The sequence below is a fragment of the Pelodiscus sinensis genome, chromosome 32, assembly GCF_049634645.1.
Source record: "Pelodiscus sinensis isolate JC-2024 chromosome 32, ASM4963464v1, whole genome shotgun sequence".
Classification (NCBI taxonomy): Eukaryota; Metazoa; Chordata; order Testudines; family Trionychidae; genus Pelodiscus; species Pelodiscus sinensis.
The window spans coordinates 8,787,542-8,809,012 of NC_134742.1; positions in this window are offsets into that span (position 1 = coordinate 8,787,542).

Sequence of the window (21,471 nt, forward strand, 5' to 3'; positions counted from 1 at the left end):
GCTGCCTGGTTTTAAAGGGGAGGGGGGGGGGGGGAAACAGGGAGGGACGGGGCCACACAGAGCAGGGGGGTGAAAATTAGCCGGGCGAGGGGTGAAGTGGCTGCGGGCTGAGTTAGGATCGGTGCTGCGGCAAATTCAGGGAGGGACAGCTGGTAAATTTCCCAACACACACAGGGGGGGCCGTGGTAGGGGGGGGGGCTTCTTAAATTTGCTTAAACCTGTTTTTTTTTTATAATTCACGCCAATCAGAGGCCTTGAGCATGCTCAGTAGGGCTGCACATGCCCCCTGCGCTGCTCCCTTCCCTTACCAATGTAGAAGTTTTTGCTGAGTACAGTTTACAAGGGGTTAACACCGTGGCAGAAGGGGGCTACAGAGAGGACATGAAGTCTCATCACATTTCTCACCTTCGTGTTGTCTGCTGCCCCTGACTCCCCGACTTGCCCGCCCGCCACTGTCACCCCTTTGCATTGTCGCTTTGCTCCTTTGCAAATGTTCCTTCTGTTACCTGGTTTACTCTGTGCAATGCACGTCATTGAACGATGTGTTTTGTTTTACCAGCTACTGCTCAAAAACACTGGAGTCAATAGCAATTCTTTGCTACCTTTTATTCTTAGTGTTATAGCCCTGCCTTCTGGAGGGGATAATATCCAGGCAGGCAGACTAATTAAAAACCTTCCCCCTGCCCCCCTCCCCACTTGAACCAAAGCAGATCAGCAGACAAGAAGACCAACCTAACCCCTCCCCCTCCCCCTCCCAAAACTCTCCAAGCCTCATGCGCATCACTCCATTCCTATACAGAATGGAGAACAGAAAGTCCAACACCAGAACTGCACTGAACTCTGGGACAGAAAGCAGGGAAGCACGGCCTGATGGGAAATCCCTGCTCCAGATGCTAATGACCCCTCATCTGCCTACGCCCAGATCACTAATTATCAGGCCAATTCTAGGAAAAAGTCCTCTATGGGATCCAAAATACTGAGGCTGCTTAATTGAATTATAAGGCCCCTCTAAGGCAGGGATGTAGAGTGTACGGCCCACAGGCTAGGATGCTCTGAACTCTCTCCCTCCCCTTGCTAGAGCTGTAACAAGGGTGGCGCAAAATTAAATTTTACAGTAAATTTACAGCAAAATTAAAAATTGGAAAGTTAAAATATTATTTCATTTATATCTTTACTATCATTTATATCTTTACTAAAGGGTAGGTCCACTGGTCAGTGAGGAGGGAGAAACAGTAACAGGAAACTTGGAAATGGCAGAGATTCTTAATGACTCCTTTGTTTCGGTCTTCACTGAGAAGTCTGAAGGAATGCCTAACAGAGGGAATGCTAGTGGGAAGGGGCGAGGTTTAGAAGATACAATTAAAAAAGAACAAGTTAAAAATCTAGAAAAGTTAGATGCCTGCAAGTCACCAGGGCCTGATGAAATGCATCCTAGAATACTCAAGGAGCTGATAGAGGAGGTATCTGAGCCTCTAGCTATCATCTTTGGAAAATCATGGGAGACAGGAGAGATTCCAGAAGACTGGAAAAGGGCAAATATAGTGCCCATTTATAAAAAGGGAAATAAGAACAACCCAGGAAACTACAGACCAGTTAGTTTAACTTCTGTGCCAGGGAAGATAATGGAGCAGGTAATTAAGGAAATCATCTGTAAACACTTGGGAGGTGGCAAGGTGATAGGGAAAAGCCAGCATGGATTTGTAAAGAACAAATTGTGTCAAACCAATCTGATAGCTTTCTTTGATAGGATAAGGAGTCTTGTGGATAAGGGAGAAGCGGTTGATGTGGTATTCCTAGACTTTAGTAAGGCGTTTGATATGGTCTCGCATGATATTCATATAAATAAACTAGGCAAATACAACTTAGTTGGGGCTACTATAAGGTGGGTGCATAACTGGCTGGATAATCTTACTCAGAGAGTAGTTATTAATGGTTCACAATCCCGTTGGAAAGGTATAACAAGGGGGGTTCCATGGGGTCTGGTTTGGGACCAGCTCTCACCCTTCTCCTGTACCCTATGTCCCAAAGTGGCCCTGAATCTCCACCACCCCAAGCCCGCTCCTGCACCCTAACATCCTGCCTAGACCCCTCCACACCCACTCCAGCCTGCTCCCCAGTGGTCACCTACAGTTCACTGAACCCCTTGTTTTTTACCAAACCCCAGAGCCGAGGGTACCACAAAATCTGTTATCAACCCTGAGCCCCAGAAGAGTGAATCTGGGAAGCACTTAGCCAGGAGTGGGGAACCTCAGGCCCAGGGTCTGGGTGTAGCCCCGGCTTGCCTAAATCCAGCCCCCAAGGCTCACGGTCTCCCCCCAGCATTGTGGAGCCCATGCTGGCACTCAGGCCACCCCCCTCCCCCAACACCCCACAACAGGGCTGGAGCATACAAAATATTCCCACACTATGGGTGCGCCCTTCTCATCTCTGTCTGACAAAAGCCAAGTTGGCACATTCCATGGGTAATGGAACATAGAACCAAATTGGAATGTATAACGGTAACCTATCCACATTGCCAAACTTGGGCATATCATATGAGTGGGGGAAACCAAACGATGGCTCTGTATCTATGCAGAAGGTGAAATGCTTGTTTTTGAAAACATCTTGGAACCAAAAGCAAACTTTAGACATCAGCTGAAAATAATAAAGATTTTAAAAATAGATAATTTTTTCTGTGTGTCTGTGCCCCGGAAAGTCTCATCTATGCACCTCTCAGCCTTCCTTAGCGCCTCCAATTCAGCCACCCTGGTCTCCAAAGCCCATTCAAGGCCCCTGAAGGCCAGGAGCTCCGTGCACCTGTGTATAGGGCAGGTAATCAGACGTGCTATATTGGCTGCAATGAGTAGGCTAGCCTCCGCTCTTGGTGATGGGCTTCTTCCTGCAGTCTCATTGTATTCCTAGGGCTTATCCTTTTTGAATTTTTTTTTTAATCAGGTTGCTTTGGTTTTATTTTAAAGATGTTTAAATACTGTTAAGTGTTCAGTGTATCTAGCCCCTCTAAGGCTATGGCTACACTGCAGAGTTTTTGTGCAAAAACTTGTGGAGCATCCACACCTCAAGCGCGTTTTTGCGTAAGAACATGTACAGTGAATCGACAGAACAGAGGGGTTTTGCGGTGTAGGTCTTCCTCTTTCTACGAGGAATAAGCCTTTTTACACAAGAGCTTTTGCGCAAAAAGGTGTGTGTGGATGGGAAACAGGGTATTTTGTGCAAAAACAGCCTATCAGAAGAAGCACAGGTGCCCTGGTGGCCATTCTGTTAATGGCAATCAGAGCTTTCTTGTGAGTGAGCATCCATGCAGTCTGGACGCTCTCTTGCGCAAAAGCGCATCACTTTTGCGTAAGAAGTTTTTGCAGAAAATCTACACTACACAGGAGAACTCGGGAGCCTGCTGCAATTGCAAATGTGAATTTCTGACATTTAAAAGGTAGTGTCATAAAATGTAAGTGCGATTGTGTTTGTGTGTGTGATTTAGTTCTTATCATTCCTAATGTGCTGCTGTAGCATCTGCAGCTTGACATAGACAATGAGGCTGTGTCTCGACTGGCAAATTTTTCCACAAAATCATCTGCTTTTGCGGAAAAACTTGCCAGCTGTCTACACTGGCTGCTTGAATTTCTGCAAAAGCACTGACGATCTCATGTAAGATTGTCAGTGCTTTTGCGGAAAAACTATGCTGCTCCCTTTCAGTCAAAAGTCTTTTTCCAAAAGACTTTTGCGCAAAAGGGCAGTGTAGACAGCAGAGATTTCTTTTCCGCAAAAAAGCCCCGATCGCGAAAATGGCAATCGGTGCTTTTTTGCAGAAAAGCGCGTCTAGATTGGCCACAGACGCTTTTCCACAAAAAGTGCTTTTGCGGAAAAGCGTCCTGCCAATCTAGACGCGATTTTCCGAAAATGCTTTTAACGGAAAACTTTTCCGTTAAAAGTATTTCCTGAAAATCATGCCAGTGTAGACGTAGCCTGAGTGTTATGTACTATTTCCAAAACTGGTAAAAATCAAGTTATCTAAAACAAAATCAAAGTTCAGGTAGAACCTCGGGTCCAGGACTCTCACATGATGCTGGACTAGACAGCTCAAGCACAGTGGTTGCCCGTAGCTGGGACCAGAGACAGTTAAGCAGGGGTCTTATACTCAATTTACCTTAGAGCCAGTCCTCAACCCAAATCCCTGAACCCAAAGATAGCAAATTATTTGAGCTAAAGAGGATGTTATTCAATCAGGAGTAATATAAAGTACTCTACTTAGGAAGGAACAATCAGTTTCACACATGATCACAATGAGAGAGGTGATGTTGTCATAAGACGTACATGGCGGCATATTTTATTTTTCATTTCAACAGTTGCGGATCAAGATGCTTACACTTTGCATAAACAGGCAGAATTACATTGAAAAGAAATGAAACCGTTGTGTCTGATGTGAACACGCAATGGCAGGCGGATTTAGTTGACATGGCTCCCTATTCTGAGGACAACAATAACCGTAAATATATTTTAACGATGCAAGATATTCTGTCAAAATACGCCTGGGCAGTATCCCTAAAGAATAAAACCGGAACAGAAGTAGCAAAGGCGTTTAAAGGTGTTTTAAAACGATGTCGCATGCCTCAAAAATTACAGACAGATCGAGGGAAAGAGTTTTTAAACAAGAGTTTGAACGACTTTATGAAAGCAACACGGAGTACACCATTTTGTTACCAATAATGAAGTCAAGGCCGGAGTTGTGGAGAGGTTTAACAGAACTTTAAAATCAAAGGTGTGGAGGTATTTTACAGCTTTCGGAACGTTCACGTGTTGCAAGCCTTCATAGACAAATACAACAGAAGTTATCACAGAACTGTTAGAGGGCACCTGATTGATGTGACCCATGTGGAAAAGAGTGTGGAAAAGAGTCTACGGGGATAGTTTTAAAATAAAGACCCCACAAGTGATTTTTAAGAAAGGAGACCATGTGAGAGTCTCTAAAACAAAGGGGGCTTTTGAAAAGGGGTGTCAGCAGACCTTTACTGATGAAATATTTATTGTGACTGGTGTTTTATTACGAGGACTAAGGCCGGTGTACCCATTAAAAGATTACGGAGAAGAGGAAGTAGCGGGGTCTTTTCATCCCGAAGAATGACGAGTATAAACCCTAACCAGGACCACGTTTACAGGATAGAAAAAATTCTAGTGAAAAAGGGGCAGAGCAGGAATGAGTATTTTTTGGTGAAATGGAAAGACTGGCCTGAAAAATTCAACAGCTGGGTTAAAGTGGCTTATATACAAGACCTCTAATAAAGGAAAAATGGTTGAAGGGAGGTTTTACGTTACCTTACCTGGCAATGCCTCTGCGGCGATTTTTTCTCAAAATACTAGTTCCAATTTCACAATACTTTTGGCCAAGTCTTTAAATGTGAATAGATTGGGAAGTTGCTTTATCGGAAATTCATTATTGTCATTCGTGTAACATAAGCTCTTATGAGACACCGTATATCAGGCATGTCCAAAGTCCGGCCCGCGGGCCAATTGCGACCCGTGTTCCGGTTTAATACGGCCCCACAGGTAATTTGGCAATATCTATCTTTTATGGCCCCCAACGAATCCATATGTATTGAGATGAATACATTGTAAAATCTCAGTTAATGTCAGTTGGTCTAAATCAGTTATAAATATATTTGGACACAACATGTATACTTGGTGTAATGTTCCTGTTCATATTTTTTGAACTTAAAAGTTGACAGACAACCTTTATTACCAATAATATGTAATGTACTTTACAATGTTCCTGACATATATTTCAGCTTCCTGGATTTTTTTTTTCATCTGGCCTTCAGATATGAAAGGCAGAGTGATTTAACACCTGTTTAGATTTGTCATCCATGTGACGAAATGAAAAGTATGCTGTTTGCAATAAACTTTGCATAAAATAGTTAATTTGCATTTAATTTTAATGGTTCAAAGAATGGCAGGCAAAATGGTCGGCCCTCACACATGTTCACTTCATCAAATCTGGCCCTCTTTGATAAAAGTTTGGACATCCCTGCCGTATATGATGTCATCAAAAAAAGAAACACTGTACTGCTACGTACAACCTGGTTATTAGTCATCCATTCAACATTCAGTAGAAGTCTTGCGCAAGAACACGTCCACACTGCCATGTATGAGCTGTGCTTTTGTGCAAGAGCATCCATGGCCGTGTGGACACTCTCTTGTGCAAGAAAGCTCTGAAGGCCATTTTAGCCATAGGGGTTTCTTGTGCAAAAAATCCCTGCCGAGCGTGCACACTGCCCTCTTGCACAAGAGCTCCTGGGCAAGAGAGTTTACACCTGTTAGAAAAGCACATGGCTCTTGCACAAGATGCTCTCTCTTACCACGCTGTACTGTAAGTTTCCTTGCACAAGAGCAGGCGGGCAGTGTGGACGCTCTGCTCATTCTTGCGCAAGAAGCTGTGAGTGTAGACACAGCCCTGGGCACCTCTGAGAGGCAGTGGGTCTTTGCCTACGAAAGCTTATGCTTCAATAAATCTGCTAGTCTATAAGATGCCACAGGACTCCTGGGCTATGTCTACACTGGTGGGTTCTTGCACAAGAACCCACAGAGCATCCCCACTGCCCGCCCGCTCTTGCGCAAGAAGATTTACAGTACGGCGTCAGAAGACAGGGCTTCTTGAGCAAGAGCTACGCTCTTTTCTAACAAGTGTAAGCCCTCTTGCGCCAGAGGGCAGTGTGGACATGGGGCAGGGGTTTCTTCGCATGAAAGCCCTATGGCTAAAATGGCCATCAGAGCTTTTTTGCACAAGAGAGCATCCACACTGCCATGGATGCTCTTGTGCAATAGCATATGGCAGTGTGGATGTGTTCTTGCACAAGAGTTCTTGCACAAGAACCCTTGCACAAGATGTTCTTGTGCAAGAACCTGCCAGTGTAGACATAGCCCGAGGATACGCCTACACTGCAGGCTTCTAGCACAAGAACTGCATCCACACTGCCATGTGCTTTTGTGCAAGAGCGTCAATGGCAGTGTGGATGCTCTCTTGTGCAAAAAAGCTCTCATAGTCATTTTAGCTATAGGGCTTTCTTGCGCAAGAAAACCCTGTTGCCTGTCTACACTGCCTTCTTGTGGAAGAGCTATTGCGCAAGAGGGTTTATTCATTGTGGGGAGAGGAATAACTCTTGCGCAAGAAGCCCTCTGTTCCGACGCTGTACTATAAAGTTACTTGCACAAGAACGTGTGTGCAGTGTAGATGCTCTGCAAGTTTTTGCGCAAGAACTGTAGTGTAGACGTAGCCTTTCAGTTTAATGTCCAGGTTTTTGAAGTGGAAAGTGTGTTGATTTTGTTATCTCAATCTGTGAAACAGATTTAGTGATCAGCGTGTTAGTGAAGTTTTCCTGTTATTGTGGGTGTGCTTTGTGATTTTACGGTGTTTGCTTGGTATTCCTGATTTGCCAAGACAATACTTGCATACTGTAAAAATAATGTGCAGCACTATTTTAAACAGTCATTTTCGTTGTGTAGTGTTTCATTTCCAAACTCAGGATTTAGCACGCTAACTAATCCCCAGGACCTATATGCAGAATTAAGCTCCAGTTGAATATTTTCTGTTATTTGATGGTGCAAAAAGAGAGATGTTATTGGAGAACTCACCATTAATACATTGAGCTCAGATTTTCCTGGCGGACCATCACAGCTGCCATAATGGAATCACATCAGTGTTTGTTCTAGTCTAAATATATTTCCATCAGGGACCCAGCTGTGGACACCGGCCGGCCAGGGACAGGATTGACTAGGGAGGGGATTGACTGCTGCTGCACCAGAGGTAAGGGATCCCCACTGGGCAAGGGGCCCCTCCCCAGAGCAGTGACACCAACAGACACCAGTCCAGGGGAACCTGCAGAAATGACCCCCCCCGAGTCTGCCCCCCCACCCCCCCGGGCAATGGGAGCCCTGTTGAAGCATGCCAAAACCTCTGGGACCAGCCCTGCTGGAGGGCGAGTCTGTCTCTCTCCTCCCCCCTGCTCCATGTGGGACCAACCCCTCCCCAGGCACCAAGGCACCTGGCCATTCTGTGGGGCAGGGATGCAGCCCACTTGGAACCCAGCCCCAGCCAGGGCCCTGGGGCAGTCGGACGCTGCAGGGGAACAGCTGACGCGAGAGTATGGGGGGGTGGCAACAGCTCCTGCACCGATAGGCTGGGAGGGGTCTGGCCCTGGGGACACTAGAGAAGCGCCACGTCCATCCCAGGGTCCAGCTCCCACTGACCCCCCCCGGTTCCCGGGGGTACCCGCATCTCACTGGCCTTTGTTCTCGTGGGACAGGAGGAGTCCAGCCACAGCGATGCACCAGCTCCCCCATCTGACCCTGGCGCCAGGTGCCTGCGGCTCAGCAGGGGCTGTGCCAGAGCAGGCGACGGCTGCTGGGGAGGGAGCTGCCGGTGGGAGTCAGCGCATCGGTCGGAGCTTTTCCCGCTCACACCGGGACTGGAGTCACAGCCACGACCCGGCCCTAGGATGGGTGCTAGGGGAGAGAGAAGGGCTGCCCCCCATGGGGGATGGAAATCCCCCCTGTCTTCTATCCTTGGAGAGGGACCTGCACAGCCCCCTGAGTCGGGGCCAGCTTATTGCCTGTCAACATTTGTCAACTCCCTCAGTACCCTCGGATGCACTAAATCCGGGCCCACGGATTTCTGTAAGTTTAGTTTTTCTAGATAGTTCCTAATTTGTTCTTTCCCCACCAAGAGCTGTCCACCTCCGTCCCATACTGCATTGCCTAGTGCATTTGTCTGGGAGCTGACCCTGTCTGTGAAGACAGAGGCAAAGAAAGTATTAAGTACTTCAGCTTTCCCCACATCATGTCTGTGTCTAGACTGGCCAGTTTTTCTGGAAAATCAGCCGCTTTTCCGGAAAAACTTGCCAGCTGTCTACACTGGCCACTTGAATTTCCACAAAAGCCCTGACGATCTCATGTAAGATGCTGCTCCCGTTCGGGCAAAAGTCTTTTTCCGAAAGACTTCTGCGCAAAAGGGCCAGTGTAGACAGCACAGTACTGTTTTCCGCAAACAAGCCCCGATCGCGAAAATGGCGATTAGGGCTTGTTTGCGGAAAACCGCATCTAGATTGGACACAGATGTTTTTCCACAAAAAGTGCTTTTGCGGAAAAGCGTCCTGCCAATCTAGATGCGCTTTTCCGAAAATGCTTTTAACGGAAAACTTTTCCATTAAAAGCATTTCCAGAAAATCATGCCAGTGTAGATATAGCCCATTTGTCACTAGGTTACCTCCCTCATCCAGTAAGGGCCCCACACCCTCTCTGATCACATTCTTATTGCTAACATGCTTGTAGAAATCTTTCTTGTTACCCTTCACATCCCTTGCCAGCTGCAATTCCAATTGCTTTTGCCTTCCTGATAACTCCCCTGCATTCTCGAGCAATATATTTATACTCTTCCCTAGTCATCTGTCCAAGTTTCCACTTCTTGTAAGCTTCCTTTTTGTGTTTAAGCCCACCAAAAATTTCCCCGGTAAGCCAATCTGGTCGCCTGCCATATTTGCTTTTCTTGCTGTGCATCAGGATAGTTTCTTGCTGTGTCTTTAATAAGGCATCTTTAAAATACTGCCAGCTCTCCTGGACTCCTTTCCCCTTCATGTTAGCATCCCAGGGAATCCTGTCCATCAGTTCTCTGAGGGAGTCAAAGTCTGCTCTTCTGAAGTCCGGGGTGTGTATTTTGCTACTCTCCTTCCTTCCTTTGGTCAGGATTCTGAAATCTACCATCTCATGATCACTGCTTCCCAGGTTGTCACCCACCTCTACTTCCCCTATTAGTTTCTCCCTGTTTGTGCGCAGCAGGTTAGGCTGCGCATGGCCCCTGGTCGATTCCTTCAGCAGTTGTACCAAGAAGTTATCCCCAGCATTCCCGAAAAACTTCCTGGATTGTCTGTGTACTGTTGTATTGGTCTCCCAACAGATGTCAGGGTGATTAAAGTCCCCCATGAGAACCAGGGCCTGTGATCTGGAAGCTTCTGTCAGTTGTCTGAAGAAAGTCTCGTCTCCCTCATCCACCTGATTCGGTGGTCTATAGCAGACACCAAGCACAACATCACCCCTGTTGCTTCCACCTCTAAACTTAACCCATGGACTCTCAACAGTCTTTTCTCCCTCTATATCCTAGAGCTCTGAGCAATCATACTGCTCTCTTACATACAATGCAACTTTCCCTCCTCTTCTACCCCACCTGTTCTTCCTGAAGAGTTTATACCTTCCATGACAATGCTCCAGTCATGCGAGTCATCCCACCAAGTCTCTGTTAGTCCAATCAAATCACAGTTCTTCGATTGGGCCAGGGCTTCTAATTCTTCCTGTTTGTTTCCCAGGCTTCTCGCATTTGTGTACAAACACCTTAGATAACCAGTTGATCACCTTAGACAACCTTCTCCATCCGAATCAGGGGTCCTCCCTTGTTGCTCATTCCCCCTTCTGTTTCTTCCCAGTATCCGACTTCCTCACTTACTTCAGGGCTTTGGTCACCGTCCCCCAACAAACCTAGTTTAAAGCCCTCCTCACTAGGTTTGCGAGCCTGCCCGCGAAGATGCTCTTTCCTCTCTTGGTTAGGTGGATCCCATCTTTTCCTAACAATCCTTGTGCCCAGAAAAGAGTTCCATGGTCGAAGAAACCAAAGCCCTTTCTCCATTGCCACCTGTACAACCATGCATTTACTTCCTCAATTTGACAATCCCTACCCGGACCTTGTCCGTCAACAGGGAGGATGGACGAGAACATCACTTGCGCATCAAATTCCTTGATCCTTCTTCCCAGCGCTACATAATCTGCTGTGACCCACTCAAGGTCATTCTTGGCCGTATTGTTAGTTCCTACATGGAGAAGCAGGAAGGGGTAGCGATCTGAAGGCTTGATCAGTTTTGGAAGAGTCTCGGTCACATCCTGAATGCGAGCTCCTAGTAAGCTCACTTCTTGAGATTCCAGGTCTGGACGGCAGATGGATGGCTCACTCCCTCTTAGGAGGGAGTCCTCAACCACCACCACCCATCTTCTTCTTTTGGGGATGGTGGTAGTGGAACCCCCATCCCTAGGACTATGCATCCCATATCTTCTGGTAGATGGTGTTCCCATATAGGTTACGCATAGCACATTGTAGGAATTATGGGGTTAAATTGTCTCCTTGGCACTAAAAGCCTGTGGCTACGTCTACACTGGCATGAATTTCTGAAAATGCTTTTAACGGAAAAGTTTTCCGTTAAAAGCATTTTCGGAAAAGCGCGTCTAGATTGGCAGGATGCTTTTCCGCAAAAGCACTTTTTGCGGAAAAGCGTCCGTGGCCAATGTAGACGCGTTTTTCCGCAAACAAGCCCCGATCGCCTTTTTCACGATTGGGGCTTTTTTGCGGAAAACAGTTCTATGCTGTCTACACTGGCCCTTTTGGGCAAAAGTCTTTCGGAAAAAGACTTTTGCCCGAACGGGAGCAGCATAGTATTTCCGGAAAAGCACTGATGATTTTACATGAGATCGTCAGTGCTTTTCCGGAAATTCAAGCAGCCAGTGTAGACAGCTGGCAAGTTTTTCCGGAAAAGCTGCTGATTTTCCAGAGAAACTTGGCAGTCTAGACACAGCCACTGTGTATACAGGCTTTCTTGTTACATAACTCCTGCATTTTCTGCATGTGTGAGATATCCTATGTCACCGTTTTTTCATTTTGTTCTGCCACTTTCATTCTCTCCTTCTTTTAGTGGTCATGGACTGTGTTGTATTTTCGTTTCTTCCGTAAAGCCTTTGCTGCTTTATTAAACACATTGCCACCACATGCTCCTTTTAAATCCTTGTTTGGGTTTTTGAAGAATTGCTGCTTGTGTCCATCCTTGAGCGGAGGGGCTGTCTCCGTGTCCTCTAGTACAGGGGTGGGCAATCATTTTTGACGGGGGGGGGGGGCCACTCCATGATTTTGGAAAGTAGTCGAGGGCCACTCTCTTCCATGGAAGAGCTGCGGGGTCTGGGATGGAGGTTGGGTGCAGAGGGGAGCCTGGGGCAAGGGACTGGGGTGCAGGAGGGAGACTGAAGTCTGGGAAGGAGTTGGGATGAAGCAGGCGGTTGTGACCTAGGGCAGGGGCCTGGAGTGCAGGGGGTTGGGATGTGACTTAGGGTAGGAGGGCATTGTGATCTGGGGCAAGAGATTGGGGTGCCAGATCTAGGAGGGGGTATGGGTGTAAGAGGGGGACAGAGGGTTTGGGTATGTTGAGTCGGGGGGAGGCAGGCTGTGGCCAAGAGACTTGACAGCTGCCAAACTAGCCTGCCTGCTTGCCCAGCTTGAAATGTTTCCCAGCCAGCCTGCCTCCCTGGCCATGTGCTCCAAGAACAACTCAGCCAAGGAGAAGGGGCATGATTCTCCTTGGCTGCCTGTCATTCCAACAAGCAGCTCCCATTGGCTGGTTTCTGCCAGAAATCAGCCAATGAGAATGTGCTAGGGGCGGGACAGCTTGTAAAACATCCCCTCCTCCCCTCCAGTTTCAAAGCTAACGGAGCCCGTGTGGCGTGTGGGGCTGCGGGGTGATCTGCGGAGCCTGCCTGGGGCTCCCCGCTGCCTCCGCTGGCTGGATCTGGTGGCTTGGTGGGCTACATCTGACCCGTGGGCCGTATTTTGCCCAGGCCTTCTCTAGCAAGACTGGCTTCCCTTGGGGAGCCCTCTGGGGTCAAAGACAAGCCCCTTGAGCACAGCCTGGCAATTCCTGGAGGGTGGGCCGCTGCCTGGTTCCCCTTTTGTTACGTGCAACGCACTAGGAGAGGCTAAATGAACTGGCATCTGCATTGGAGGGTCCCAGCGGCCCTGTCTGTGGGTGCTTGGTGGCTGCGATTATTGCACTAGCTGCTGCATTTGACTTCTCCATGCAAGGTGCTTAAGGCTCCAGGCTGGGATTTGGGACACCCGGCTCTTCCACCGCCTCCCGGTCTGACATTGGATGAGTCCCTCGGGGCCGAACAGCCCCCCCAACACGGGCAGGTGACAAAACCTGAGCAGGGCAAATCACGTTGAGACCAGGGCAGTGACATGGAGCCATCTGGATCCCTTGGGAAGCTGGACCCAGGCCAACAAACCAGGTTTTCCCAGAGCCAAAGGCAAGGCCCTGCCCCATGCCAAAGGAGGCAGGCCCCACGCCTGGAGTGCGGAGCTGTCCCGGGCAAGCAGAGACTGTGAGAAGGATTTCGGGGTCACGCAGGACAAGCTGCTCAATGGGAGCCCACAGGGCACTGCTTTGGGGAATGCGGCTCCAGCCATCACTAGACACATGGGCACAGGAGTGAGCAGGGCCAGAGTTGGGGACAGCATCCCGGAGATGGAGTTTGGAGGCTGTGGCTGCCTCAGGGGCCATATTGGAACAGATATTAGGAAACTGGAGCTGGGGCATTCTCCATCGCTTGGTGCCCTGCAGTGCAGACGAGCTGCCTATCTGATGGGGGGGCGGGGGTCAGAACGTAGCTGCTGGGGGATAAAGGGGCGCTGGATGTTCAGGGGGATGATGTGATACTTTAATGGGCCCATCTGGCCTTACACTCCGCTAACGACTGACGAGCTGGGTGGGGTCGAGGGAGCAGCCCCTGGGGCTGACAGGACATGTTTAGAATGAACAAAAACATTTATTTTAATTTCAACTTGAAATGTTCAGTTGGCTTTTCCAAAGCAGAACTGTTGCTGCTCCCTGAGCTCTAGGGACTGAACTGCCCTGGCAGCAGGTTCCACCTTGCGGAAGGGAAACAGGCGAGTCCCCAGGCCCGCGGGCGGAGCGCCTCCGTTGTGCAGCGCCAGCAGCGGGTGTCACGCCGGATCCCCATCTGCTCCCGTCCCTGCCCCAAGGGGGTGCACCTGTGTCCCGGCTTGTGACCTCCCACCCCGCAGGCTGGGGGCGCAAGAGCGGGGTGGGCTGTGAGGCTTTGGGGGCTCCGCACCCCGGCTCACTAGCTCTCGTACCAGCCCTGTCTGGCCCCGTTGCCACCAGAGCTCAGAGACTGGGGTACCTCTTCTACGTACTCATGATCCACTGTGTCCCTGGCAAGAGGCAAGAGCTCACGGTTGAACTGGGTCAGAGAAATAGTCTGAAGAACTCTGGGGTGGGAGGAAGATGCTAATCACCCATCCACACAGTCACCAGGAGCTGATCCTCATACTTTTGCCCCGGGAGCAGCTCTGCAGGGCTTCCCTGGGATGCTCTGCTTTCTTCTTAGTTTTCTAAGTTGGCAGCTGCCATTTCGGCCACAGACACCATTTTGGACTGGAAAACAACAACTGGAATCCATCTTAGTGTCTCTTCTTCCCCCTCCTTTTCCTGCGCATTCCACATGGTGGTGGGGAACCCTGGCAGTCACATGGGTATAATCTGCCCAGTGACTGCAATCACATGGGCAGGGACTACACCGCTCACATGAAAATCTGCCCGACAACTGAAGACAGTGGGGCTGCCCACCTGAGTGGCAGAACGTTGCTGCTGCCTCTTAGAGTGGGTCCGGAGGTCTCACGCCGAGGGTAGCTGGGGGGAATAGGCTCACTTGCATGCAAGGAATGGGCGGTTATCCCCCCCTTCTCATTATCATCATTATCAGCCACAACGAGGCAGGGGAGGGGAGGATAAATCCAGGCTTGTCCTTGCCTGTGGTGCTTAGATGCCGCCACCGTTCCACCGTTCCAGCTGCTGCTGTTCCTGGTTGCTGGTCTGACCCCTCCTGACCATCCGCAGCTGTGTGGCAAGAGCGAGGGAGAAAGCTGCCGGACATGGTGCAATGCTGGTGGCTTTCTATCTAGCCACCTTCCTGTCCTTTGGGTCTATTTTGTGTCCCAGTTCAGTGTAGTTCTGTTCAGCTCAGTGCGTTCTGTTTCCTATATTCCTTTGTAACAGTGGGGTCCTTAGAGATCTGTATGGATATTAGTTGTATAGTTAATACTGACCTGTCAGACCGTGTGCCTCTCCCTTTTATTCTTAATAAAATCCCTTTAGTTTACCACTGTGGGTCTGTCTTCTGATCTTCGGAGTGAGCTATTAACAACCCGATGACAGATGCGGGTGTGGGGACGGGCCTGACGGTTGAGATTCCTAGCGGCCAAGGTTTCTCCGTGAACAGCTTTGGAGAGGCAGGCAGGAGCCCATTGGCTTGTTAATAGCAGTACTGGCCCGTCTTTTCCTTCTTGTTTATTATTTCACTGAATTGTGACCGCAACCCAGTGGTTGCATGGTTGGGTTTCCAAGCCGTAGGGCACGCGACGTGGGGATCGGTGGGCAGGCCTTGCGGCCGGCAACAGTGCTGCAGCTGCAGCAGCTAGCCAAAAGGCAGAAGGAACAGGCTGCAGCAGCTACCCGGTCGTCACCAAACTTATGAAGACAAAATCAGGTGCTCCCTGTACCTTGGCAGAAAGCTCTCATCCAGCTGGATGGCTGGGGAAGGCCCACTGTATCAGCCGTAATAGGGACAGCGCATGATAACATTCACCAGCAGCTACTGGTGGATACTGGTGCCTCAGTCTCCCTCCTCAGCCTCGAGGGAGACCCAGCCATCAGGAAAATACCCATGCCCATCCCAAGCGTTAAGCACACAGGCTGGGGGCTGTCGGTGGGACCGCGGGACCGACTTCGCGAGCCACAGTTGTTCGGTTCAAGAGAGCCATGGGTTGGCCACCCCTGGCCTAGCTGGCGTGAGGGCGGGGACTGGACTGGACCTTTCGAGGTCCTTCCAGTTCTGTGGTTCACAGACCAGACCGAATGGTCCCAGGCCAGCAGGTATTGGGGGAGGGAGGCAGGTCGAGCTGTTTCTCTGCAGCTCCTGTCTCGGTGCAGTTCCCGAGTCTCTCTCAGGGGCCAGGGCTGCTCACACGCTTGCTGAGGGTGCCCATGAGCAGTGGTTGGGCTGTGGCTGGTTGCAGAGCTCTGGGCTCTGACTGTCCCTGTGTCCCAAATACTGGCTGGGGGCAGGACACCAGCCATACGGAGGGGCAGGAGGCGGTGACACCGCAAAGGCCTGTGGGGGGGGGGAAGAAGCTGGGGGGGAGGGCTGAGCTCACGGAGATCCCCTGACAGCTGCAAGGCAGGGCAGCCTCAGAGACACCCCCCAGCTCTTTCTTGCTGTGTGGGAGCCCCCCAAAGGGGTGGGGCTGGAATCGCTCTGAGACCGACCCCTCCGGGGGTGACCTGGGCCAGCCCTTGGGACGTCCCCTGAGACCTCCTAGGTGGCTGCCCCTCCTGGTCTCACTGCTGATTGGCTGAGCAGGGGGCTACGGACAGGGAGGAGGTTTCCCAGTTTCCCGGCTGTGACCCCCCAGCCCTGGCCGGGGTCTGGCCTCGGGCCGGCCCTGTGGGGGAATCTGCGGGCAGAGCCCCACACGGGCGCCAGGACAGCTGGGAGGTGAGCATGGGCGGAGGGGGGCAGTTTTCCCTTTGCACTGGGGGAGGGCGGGAAAAGCGAGACTGGAAACCCTTGAGCAAGGCCGGCAGGGCAGGGCTGTGTCGGGCCCTTCCTCCTTCAGGGACAGGGGACGGAGATGGACGTTGAAGTCAGGGCCTGTCTGGCTTCGGGAACGGGGGCCTCAAATCCCACACCCGCTGTGTGGAGGGGGGGGCTCGCTGGCACAGCCTGGGCACGGGTCTATTGAACCTGCCCTGCCTCTCTCCCCCAGAGCGTCACCTCCTGCCTCACGCCCAGAGCGTCCCAGGGGAGAGCCCAGGCCACAGGGAGCAGCAGAGCCTCTTGTAACTAACCCGCCCCGACACTGGACGCGAGTGACCTCCCGGCTCAGGGGAGACTCAGGGTCGTTAAGGGCTCATGTTCCAGCCCTGGATCCAGCCAGGTTCCTGCTCGGCCCCGGGTCCCTCCTTGTCCCCCTGGAGCAGCTGGGGGTGCAAGTCCCCGTGGAGGGCCCTGCCCACCACCCTGTGCCCCCGGAGCTTGGGTTCTCATCTAAATCCTCTCCCCTGTGTCTCCAGCAGAGGGACGTGGGGAGGGAGGCGCCTGGCCCAGGGGGGTTGGGCGCTGGCAGCAGGATGCTGATGGGACCCCATCTTCTCCCTTCCATCCCAGCTCAGCACAACCCCCACTAGGGAGCTTGGGGCCCAGCTAGGACTGTCCCTCGGGCCCAGCTGAGGACACCGGCCTGCCAGCCAGGGAGGGGACTGACCCCTCTCCCCACTGCTGCTGCGCCAGAGGTGAGAGACCCCGCTGGGCAACGGGCCCCTAGAGCAGAGACACTGACAGACGCCAGGCACAGCCCTGCAGAAATGACCTGCCCCCCGAGCCTGTTCCCCCCCTGGCAATGGGACCCCAGTCACAATGCACCAAAGCCTCTTGGGCCAGCCCCATGGGAGGGTGAGTCTGTCTCTCCACCCCCCCTCGGCTCCACGTAGGACCAGCCTCTCCCCAGGAACGAGGGTGCCCAGCTATTCTGTGGGGCAGGGATGCAGCCCACTGAGAGCCCAGCCCCGGCCAGGGCCCTGGGGCACCCAGACACTGCAGGGGAACAGCTGGCATGGGAGGATGGGGGAATGGGCCCAGCTCCTGTGCCGATGGGCCGGGAGGGGTCTGGCCCTGGGGACAATAGAGATTCACCGCGTGCACCCCAGGGCCCAGCTCCCACTGCCCCCCTGGTTCCCAGGCCCCGCGTCTGACAGGCCCTTGCTCTCTTGGGACAGGAGGAGTCCAGGCACAGCGACGCGCCAGCTCCCCCGTCTGAGCCTGGCGCCAGGTACCCGCGGCTCGGCAGGGGCTGCGCCAGGGCAGGCGATGGCTGCTGGGGAGGGAGCCGCCGGCGGGAATTGGCACCTCGGTCAGAGCTTTTTCCCCGCTCACACCGGGACTGGAGCCACAGCTACGACTGGAGACTGAAATGAGAGCCTGGCCAGGCTGGGATGGGACAGGAGTTTGCCCTGCCCCGACACGGCCACGCTTGGTGGGGAGGTCAGAGCCACCCTGAGGGGCAGGGAGAACTGAGGGTGGAACTGCTCTAGCCCTGCCCCACGGGCTGCTCGGAGGTGCAATTTGCACTCTCGGGATGCCCCCCAGTCGCAGTGCAGAAAGGAGGGTGGCCTGGTGCGGCATTGCTTGTGCACCACTGCTGGTGGCCGTGCTGCTTACTAAGGGATTGATGGGCGGAGGGGGAGGGGGCGCGGCAGTGGTCAGGTACCCAACCTGGATGGCAGCCCCACTGCCAGCAGCAGCGCAGGAGGGAGGGGAGCTGGTCTGGCATCACCACCTCCCTTCTGTGCCGCTGCCGGCCCTGCCTCTCACGTCTAAGCTTGGCGGTAGGAGAGCGCAGCCACCATGTGCACAAGGCCGTCTGCCCCCGGCACAGGCACAGACGGTCTGGGACGGCCGCCCTCCCTTCTGTGCCGCTGCTGGGGGCAGCCTGGCTCGGCACCCTGAGGGGCAGGGGAGTGGCAGGTACTGGCAGGACGTCCAGCTCGAAGTCAGCGCCACCGCCAGCAGCAGCGCAGGAGGGAGGGGGCCTGGTCTGGTATCTCCACCCTTCCCCCATGTCGCTGCACACGGTGGAACTGGCCATGCTGGCCATGGCGCTGCTCTCCAGGTTGGGGGCAGAGAGCAGCTGCCCCTCCAGCCACCCCTCTCGGGAGGCCAGGAGAGATCTCGGACATTTCTTCTTATTTCCAAACTCTGCCTGGACAGAGACCTGGAGACTGAAGACCAGGCCATGGCTGGAAAAGCCCAAACGTCCGGTGCCTCTGCAAACGACCCTCCTGCCCTCGCCTTGCCGCCCCCTTCTGGGCCGGGACCCCCAGGGGGAGAAACGCTGCACTAGGGGATTCCTCTACGACCCCGAGGGCCACCACGGCCAGGAGTTCCTGGCAGCCCCTTTCCCACCACTTCCAGGGAGGAGGCAGTAGGTTCTCAGGGGAGGTTTCCCCAACTCAGAGATCTGCCTGGATGGAGAGTGGAGGAGCAAAGGGAGGGCCTGGCCAGGAACGCCCAGGGACACGGCAGGGCTCAAATGTCAGCTCCCTTGCAGGGAGTGGCCAGAGACTCCTGGGAACAGACGGGTGTATAAAGAAACCTGCTACTCAGCCAGACACAAAACACTGTGTCTGCCGGCCACTGGGACCAGCCAGTAGTTATCCAGCCTCCCGCTGACTCTGGAGTCCCTGCTGCTTCCTCCGGCATTGCCTGGAAAAAGTAGGACGTGGCCTCCGCGAGCTGCTCCCTCAATTCCAAAATCTGCACCCATCTCAGGTGTAGCAACAGCAGGAGCCAAATAAAAACGTTGTGAGACTGGCTTAAATTCACGAGATTAAAGCGAAATAAACCAATAATTTATTCGGGGTCTTTCTATGAGCTTTGCTTTCTGGGCCTGGGGCACACGCTCCGGTCGGGTTTCTGCCCTTCCCTGCAAACCGGAGGACTTGAAACACTTTTCCCATGACAGCAGAGGGGGAGGCTACACCCCAGAGCCTGTGGGGACAGAGCGGTGCCAGCAGAGCCCCCTCGCTGGGATGCAGCCCACAGGCACAGAAGGGGTGTTTCTATTGGCTGGACAACCGCCCCTCCCCAAACAAAGCCCTCTCTGAAGCCTGGCTGGAGCAGTCATGCCTAGCAGTCAGAGCGGTGCTGTCAGAGCCGTGGGTCGGAGCTGGGGCCTGGAGTCCCAGAGCAGCCAATTGCAGGTCTCATGGGCTCAGACCTGATGGGAACATCATGAGCATCTGGTCTGAGCTCCTGCACCTTGGAGGCCTCAGAACCTCCCCCAGACCAACCTGTCCCAGCCCCGCTCCCCCTGGCTGAGTTACTGACGCCCTCAAATCGGGACTGAGCAATTTCAAGGGATGGAGAATCCGCCATTGACACGACTTGAACTGCCCCATGCTGCAGAGGGAGGCAGCCTCGTCCACCCAACCCCCACGGACTCTGCACATCTGGGACCTCGAAAATCCCTTCCCACGCCCGACACGGGGTCAGTCAGAGCAGGAGTGTTTTGGCCGGAGCCCCCAGCCAAAGAAAGAATTGTCTGGGAAAGAATTGTCTCAGCTCTGGGGCGCCCACGTTTCCCTCCGCTGAGCGCGCAGCAGATGATAAAATTCCCCCACTCAAGTGAGTTCAGTGGCCGTCGATGGGAGCTGGGCAGCTAATGTGTGGGTGCATGTTGGGCTGGGGCTACTAGGCTGCTGGGCCGCTGTCTAACCTGCTTCCAGAGAAGGGCCGTCTGAGGCCAGAAGGAGCGGGGAGGAACTGGGGGGTGGAGAAAGCAAATGAAGCTGCGGGGGAGGGCTGGTGCCCTTGGGGAGCATTGTCCTGCTGCTCCTTCCCCTGTGAGGTGTGTGGGGCAGTGTGGGATTGGAGACTGGGGGAGAGGCGTTTGCTCTGGGCATCAGGCAGCTGACCTGGCCCAGGCCCACTCTTAAGCCCTTAGCCTGAGGTGGTGACTCTTGAACCTCCGTCTGTGGCTTGGGAGAGCCTTGGGGGAGACGCTGCGGCAGGAGACATTTGAGCCATGAGGTCACCCCAGTGGGATTACGGAGACAAGAGAAGAGTCTTCTGTCCTATTGGGGAAAGCAGGCCTGGCCTGGTCCCTTTGGGGCACTAGGGGTATGTCTAGACTGGCGCAGGTAAACCTGGTTTCACGAGGCAGACCTGCGCCGGTCGACAAAGGCTTCCTTGTCGACCGCGGCACATCTAGACTGCCCTGATCTGCCGACAAACAGCTGATCATCAGCTGGTCGGCAGAGCGTGGCAGCCACTTAAACTTAAATGAAGCCCCAATTATTTAAATCGCGGTTTCATTTCTCTATGCCGGGTAGCCTAATCTACATGCCTCTGATGACAGAGGCTTGTAGTCTAGACATACCCTAGGTGAAGGAGGAAGCTCAGGACATGTCGACACAGCCAAGTTATTTCGAAATAACTTTGCTAGCATCTACACAGCCAACTGCTATTTCGACATATGTAAATCTCATTCTACGAGGAATAGCGCCTCTTCCGAAATAGCTATTTTGTAATCTGCGCGCTGCAGACAGGGAATAGGGGCTAAATTGAAAGAGGGGGCCTCCAGCCATTCCCAGAGTGCCCTGGTGGCCGCTCTGGCCACAAACAGGAAAACTTTTCTCCTTCCTCCCGAGGGTCCTGCCATACGTGCCCGTCTCCAGACCCTGGTGCAGAGCATGCTGCCTCCTGCCGCTCTAGCCTCTGCTGCCTCCCCAGCGATCGCTCCTCCTCCCACTCCCTGTGCCCCTCGTGCTTCTCCCTCCACACCCTCCTGTGATGATGCGTCGGGGTTCCCCCGCCTCTTGCACCCCCGTAGTGGCACGAACAGACTCCATCAGCCAGTAGAACAGAGGGAGTTTATTGCTTCTCCAGGATACAGCACAGCACAGATGGAATCCGGTTATAGGGCTAGGCCTAGGATGCCTCAACCCCCTTGAGATGGGGGAGACTCGGCCCTTAAATCCCAGCCCCCTTGAGATGGGGGAGACTGGGCCCTTAAATCCCTGCCCCTCCATGATTCCAGACAGA